Here is a 7,068-nt window from a genome sequence, read left to right as displayed (position 1 = left end):
CTTGTATACTTTTACTTTTTGTAAAATATGACAATAATAGACTTGAAATGGGAAAGGTTGGCTATGACATAAGGCTGGTGTTTTAGAGAGGTTTCCATATATGAGTTTCACATCTCCAATTGTGACATTCTCATAAGATCCTTCAGCATTCTCAGTACTCCATACGCTTACATGGTGCCCTAATTTCTTCACAACAAAATCGATGAGATCCTCTGCAGAAGTCACACAAGTGCTCTGCTCTCCTCGAATGTGACTTTGTTCACATATCTCAAGGGTCTCTTTAATATACTCTTCCATTTTTTAATCATCCACCACACCAAAAAGCTTCTTCAATTCCTTGATTTGGGCAAAAGAAAATGGGATTTTTTATGCTAGAGATTGTGGCAAGAATGATGTATGTAACATTGTGTCCCTTAGATCAAGGATATGCATGAAACCTCCTTGTTTCACCATTGATTCGCGAAAAATGGCATTCCCCCTTGGGTGGCTATCGATAGGGCTGATCCACTTGGAACGCGATCATATACGACTTTGACATCATTCAATTGGGATATTGGTGCATTTTTAGAACAAGCAATATTAGCCTGCTTACAGAAGGAATGCAGGTGGGAAGCTAATTCATTTTCCTCTATAAGTTTCGTATAGAGAGTTGCTTGATGGAGGTTTAAAGGAGAAGCCTTTGCAGCTAACCAATGTGGTGGATGTGGAAGACTAATATGTTCTTCCCAGTATTGTGAGAAGGCATTTTCAGATTGAGAACCCTGCAATAGCATGTGAAAAAATTCTAATCAAATAAAAAAGATAAAATAGGAATAATCATTAGCCAATGGAAAGAATCACTTTTCTTACACTAAAGTATGCTGCTATCAGAAGTCCAATCAATAAAATGGGATGCATTATGGTGGAACTGAAATAGAGAATTAATGGGGTTGGGATTGTGCCTCTTGGGAATGGGTTTTCTGCATGGAGGAGGGGTGCGCATTTAAATAAGAGGGAAAATTTTGTAAAGAGAGGGATAGTCACACCGTCCGTGTGTGGTAAACTAACAGGCGGCACCAATGATGGCGTTAGACGAGGCATTATGCATGAGGGGCAAAGAGATCATTTCAAAAAGGGAAAGGGAGAGATAGATATAACGGAAGCTAACTTGTAGTATGCGGTCGGTGTGCCTAGCCTTTTCTCTTATTACCAACAAATAAAAAAGTGAAAGCTTTCTTCAATCCCTTAAATGGCTAAGCATATTGTATAATGGGAGGCAGTTTTCTGTACGGGAGTGTGGCCTATGCCAGCACTCCCATGTGTCTATCTCTCTCCTCCTTAAAACAAGGGGACAGATGTGTCTTTTCACATGGGGAGGAGAGAGATAGACTCATGGGAGTGCTGGCGTAGGCCACACTCCCGGACAGAGAACTTTTTCCCTTTTATAATTTACAAATTTCACACATGAAAAAGTGGAAAACTTTTCTTTTGTGACTATTGCTAAAGCAAAATTTCACAACCCTTCAACCCTCAAAATTTTAAATACCAAAGTTACCCCTCAATTCTCAGTCATTCTCATAAACCTGGTTTTCTTATTTTTCTTCTCTAGCTAGCTAGATCTGATTCGTGTGAAGCTTAACCATCATAGTCAAAGAAAATATTCAAGAACTAAATGATTAATTGTATACACGACTAAAAATTGTTTGGTTCTGTTTACCATGATGACAATCTCTAAAATTTAAAAAAAAAAAAGCAAACCCTAAATACACATGGAAATGTGATGTGACAATCTCAACGTACGATTTCATAATAGAGTACAGTTAGGAGAACTGCACCTCTAGGGACCTGCCCACAAATTTTGGCCTCACTTGATTTGTTACTTGTTAGACATTTGTGTGTGATGGAGGAAACTATTTTTTTTTGATAGGACAGCTTAGTTAGAACTTAAATTTTGTGGACTTAATCTCCACATGATCATGAAAAACTATCTCCTCCAATTCCCTATCCGGCCCAGTTCCCCTGTGCCTGTAATAAGGAGGGTGGACCCCAACCAGGCAGAGTGTTCGGGCATGGTTAGGGTGGTCATTACGCCCCCTTATTACAAGCACTGGGGGATCGAACTGGGCCGGACAGGGAACTAGAGGGGACAAAGATCCTATGATCGTCCATCAATTTGCAAGTTTTAGCCCAATATGCTTTTCCCACGTGAAAAATTAATGTTATACGATAATTTAACTTTGACAGACATGGGGCAACAATTGAAACTGCAAGAGTAGGAAACCAAGGAAATGCATAAAATATATGGGGTAAGAGAATGCTGCCTAGGCCTCTAGAGCCTGCACATGCACGTTGACTAATGGGAGTGTATGCGCAAGCATCGATCTGGATGGGATTTTTGTCTTTCCATGGGGGCATGGAGGTTTTGCGTCTAGGCGCAAGAGCCACGCTGACTAATTTTAAAATTTATAACTTTTTAAAAGGGGAAGGTTTGCGCATTAAATACGCTTGTCTTAGTCGCATTTAGAAAATTTATATTGTTCTTTTACCATTCCCCTTTTATTTTTATTTTTTTTGATGAGAAAAGAAAAAAAGCATATATTAATAAGATGGCAAATTAATACAGTTTTCAATGACACAGGGTACATTAGTAGTAGAAGTATGTTGTGCTAAGGATCTAAACCAAGTTAAGAGAACGGGATCCGTCAAAGGTTTGAACAAAATGTCCTTGGATCGATCCAAAATCTGCAAAAAATATTTCAACACTTCAATAGGTCAAGGAGAACGGGATGGAGTTGGAAGAAGTCCAGGTAGCGCCATGTTGGAGCACCAAACTTCTTTCAGCTTCAAACCTCTCGATTTAGCCGAATCAAGGCCGTTGAGAATAGCAAACAGCTCAGGTTTCAGTTCATGATTGATTTTAATCCAACCTGCAGTCAATAAAATGAAATTTGCCATCTAACAAAATGCCAAAAGTCCATCCAGAACAGCCTATGTTTGTGGAATCAAGCCCTGCGCATAACAAAACAGGAAAATCTAACGTAGGTAAATTAATCCTAGGAAGAGCATGCATAACCTTATTAGTAGATAACACAATATTCGAATTAACAGAGGGGGGTGGGGGAGCAATATGGAGGTCCTTCATCCAAAGTTCAATCCTCCACAACACACTGAGAGGATGAGGCTTAATTAAACAGAACACATAACTGTTTCTAGAATTCCAAATAAAATAACAAGTTATAATAAAAATAGAGAAAAACCAGACAAGAGAAGGCTTATCAAGCTTGCGACTTAGAAAAGTAGAAATGCAGAATTGTCTCAGAGATGGGAATGAGATGAACTCTGTCCTTAGACCCAAAAGACCGCATGACTGAAAGGGTCGAAATATACCACTGAAATGGAACTGAAAAATGGTCCATTTCGGTAAAAAAAAAACCGAAACATTGAACACCCCTCAATTCGTATGCCTTTTTGTTTCAGTAAGTGTCGAAACCAAAATATTTCATTGAAATTTTGGTATTTGACCAAAATTTTGGCTCCAAGGTCCTTAACCTTATGGTTTTGCTGAGAAAAACTACTTTAAACAAACAAAAGAACTAGAGAAGAGGACCAAATATGCAGGTAATGGATATCCGGTGTAGACATTGATTTTTTGTCACCCCCTAATTGGCGATGATGACAACAGGACATGGACGATGGACGACGCACTCTCCCTCTTTTTAGACCCAAGATACCTGACCCATAAGACCAAGAACAATGCTGAACACAAAATGGCCCATTTTAAGCCAAAAAACAAGGAAAAATAGCACTGTGCTCCCATGGCTCCGTGGACGCCTTCCCACGGCACCGTGGGGATGTGTACCGGATTTCCACGGCGCCATGAGGGGGTGTGACATCAGCCTGCTGACGTCACCCACGGCGCCGTGGAGGACTTATCCGGCCAGGAGAGAGAAGGGGTCCTTCCCTATAAATAGGAGGGTCCCCTCCCACATTTTCAAAGGAATTTTGGGTGGAGAGACCCTCCCCAAGTGATTCCTAGCCTCTTTTCCTCCCTTTTCACTCTCATTTCTCCTCCTTCTCTCATGAGAGTGGTAGTGCTTGAAGTTTTCTTGTGGCGGACAGATCCTTCGATTGTCCCTCTGAGTATAGAGCGGTTTTGCTCCTTAGCGTTGTTATCCCGTCTGTGCACGGATAACCATCAAAACTCCTTTATTACAGACGTTATTTTGTCTGTTTACCCCTCTCCAAATCACTTGAAAGGGCCATTACTCTGCCGAGAAAGAATCGGCGTCAGTCCATTCGTCTATCTCCCCTGAGCCAGGGGAATACAACCATACAGGTATAATTACTGCATTTTTGTTGATTCAATGTAGTCCTTTCATATTTCATCATTTTAGCCCGCATTTTTCATATATGTAATATAGTTTATTATGCTTTAGTTCAATTCATAGCATCTGAATGTAGTTCATAATATCCCCCATCCCCGTAATAAAAGAGAGAGAACATTCGTCCTTATGTAGCATCTAACACAGAGAGACCGGCTTTGGCCGGGCGAGGTGGGTGCCTAACACCTTCCCACACTCGTAACCTGACCCCTTACCCGAACCTTTGGTCGGACCATATGGAGTCACGTAGCCCGATTTCGCTCACAACGGATAAGGCTACACTTAATGGGTCCTAGGCCCTAACCCTAGGTGGCGACATTACATTACATTAACATACTTTAATGCATGATCCCAATCCCCTATTTATCAATATTATACATTGACAATATTATCCATGTCCATATACACACACACACATGTATCTCCCAAAACCCTATGTCGCCATATACCATAAGGGCTGAGGAAACCCTTGTCCCGAGGGACCACGGTACTTACATCCGGATAATCCTCTTTCTTTTGGGAATTATTGTAAAAGGACGAGAATACTTGTTACCAAACTCAGCTGAAACCATTTGGTTATGTTATTTTAATTACTAGATACTAGCCATTATTGAGAAGGAAGACCCAAATTTATAACAAGAATTAATTGTAACCTATGTGCAATTGTGATGATGGAGACCTTGAGAAGTGTTGCTCAAGTGTTTGTCGATTTAGATAGTCAGTTACAATATTTACTCACGAGTAGCTTCATCGAGTACTAGAACTTTGATCCTATTGAGTAATACACATCCTAAATAGACTAGCTTCCTTTTAACCATTGTCGACACTTCATTTTATCACCTTAGAGGCATGCATAGCAATTATGAACGGATTTCCTGAATAGTATATAGGGTCAATTTTATAGCCTTGAAGGTCTTGTGTAACTCCCAATCAATCTTGAACCATGTCAAAATGTTCGAGAGAGGTGTGGGAACCGGGTTGAAAAAATAGACCGATTCTTCATGCCATCTCAAACCCTCGGGAGGATAAGAGAATATACAAAGTTCTTGGGAGTTGCCACCTGAGTCAGGACTTAGAATCCATAATTAACTCCAAATATATGACTCCAATAAGAATTGGTCAAACCATAGTTAGGGTACATATTAGGGTACGGTCCGGAAAAAGTGTTAGGCACCCCGGTCCGTCCGGTTAGAAGGCAGCCTTCTTAGGCGATGCTAATATCAGAATGCAAGATGAACACTGCAAAACAGAAAGTAAAGATATGCATATGTTACCTTGAATGGATTACAAGAAGAGATATTAGAACATAATATACAACAAAATGTAGGATAGACATGAAAGGACTATAATAGTACCTAAACTCTATGAATGCATGGCCATAAAACATGGACAACAAACCTCAAGGGGTAAGTGCAATTGGCTTGGAGGGGACATGAGCCTCCGCCTCAGGAAGCGAGGTCTCGTGATCAAACCTTCGCCGCTGTATAATTTCTTGAGGCCACCCGCCTGAGGCTCACTAGGGCCCAGAAGCTCTCGGTTCGTGCGTGGCGTGGGGGTCATGTACGAGCTTAGGGCGGATTTAATCGGCCTAAAGTCGGATAACCCTCTTGTCTCCAAAAAAAAAAAAAAAACGTGGACAACATTTAAGCACATTATTATGAAACCTAATATGATCTAATGAGGTGCATTAAAGCATTAAAAGAGCCAAAATAGGTTATAATTTATTCTTCAAAATAGCATAAACAGTAACACATAACACAAACAAGAGAATTAAAGATAATCAAATCCTCAAATGCTGCTCAATCTAGAGTCTTTGTCCAAACCACTCCATTCTCATTTATCCAATGACAAACTTCAATTACGCCTGGTCCAAAACCCAACAACTTAAAAGCAAGATGGTTTGGATTCCAAGTTGATGTATCATAGTGGCATGTCATGATCACATGATTCATTTTCTTCTGAGCATGTATATCAACCTTATATACTTTTACTTTTTGTAAAATATGACAATAATAAACTTGAAATAGGAAAGGTTGGCTATGACATAAAGCTGGTGGTTCAGAGAGGTTTCCATATATGAGTTTCACATCTCCAATTGTGACATTCTCATAAGACCCTTCAGCATTCTCAGTACTCCATACGCTTACATGGTGCCCTAATTTCTTCACAACAAAATCGATGAGATCCTCTGTAGAAGTCACACAAGTGCTCTGCTCTCCTTGAATGTGACTCTGTTCACATATCTCAAGGGTCTCTTTAATATACTCTTCCATTTTTGAATCATCCACCACACCAAAAAGCTTCTTCAATTCCTTGATTTGGGCAAAAGAAAATGGGATTTTTGATGCTAGTGATTGTGGCAAGAATGATGTATGTAACATTGTGTCCCTTAGATCAGGGACATGCATGAAACCTCCTTGTTTCACCATTGATTCGCGAAAAAATGGCATTCCCCCTTCGGTGGCAATCGACAGGGGTGATCCACTTGGTACGCGATCATATACTATTTTGATAATATTCAACTGGGATATTGATGGCAGCTTTGTCTTCTTCACTAGTTCATCTTTAGAACAAGCAATATTAGCCTGCTTACAGAATGAATCCAGGTGGGAAGCTAATTCATTTTTCTCTATAAGTTTCATAAAGACTGCTTCTTGATTGATGGTTAAAGGAGAAGCCTTTGAAGCTAACCAATGTGGAGGATGTG

General features: G+C 40.1%; 1 long non-coding RNA gene across 1 annotated transcript; it reads left to right on the top strand.

Annotated features, from left to right (window-relative positions):
• The first annotated feature begins 25 nt into the window (after window positions 1-25).
• Window positions 26-6,525, top strand: LOC122667671. Its single transcript, XR_006333832.1, has 2 exons — window positions 26-77; window positions 6,412-6,525. It is a non-coding gene; the product is annotated as an uncharacterized LOC122667671 (long non-coding RNA).
• The last annotated feature ends 543 nt before the right edge of the window (window positions 6,526-7,068 follow it).

The sequence above is a fragment of the Telopea speciosissima genome, chromosome 7 (assembly GCF_018873765.1).
Source record: "Telopea speciosissima isolate NSW1024214 ecotype Mountain lineage chromosome 7, Tspe_v1, whole genome shotgun sequence".
Taxonomy (NCBI): Eukaryota; Viridiplantae; Streptophyta; class Magnoliopsida; order Proteales; family Proteaceae; genus Telopea; species Telopea speciosissima.
Note: the sequence above shows the minus strand (reverse complement) of the source record. Positions and strands in the feature narration are given on the sequence as shown.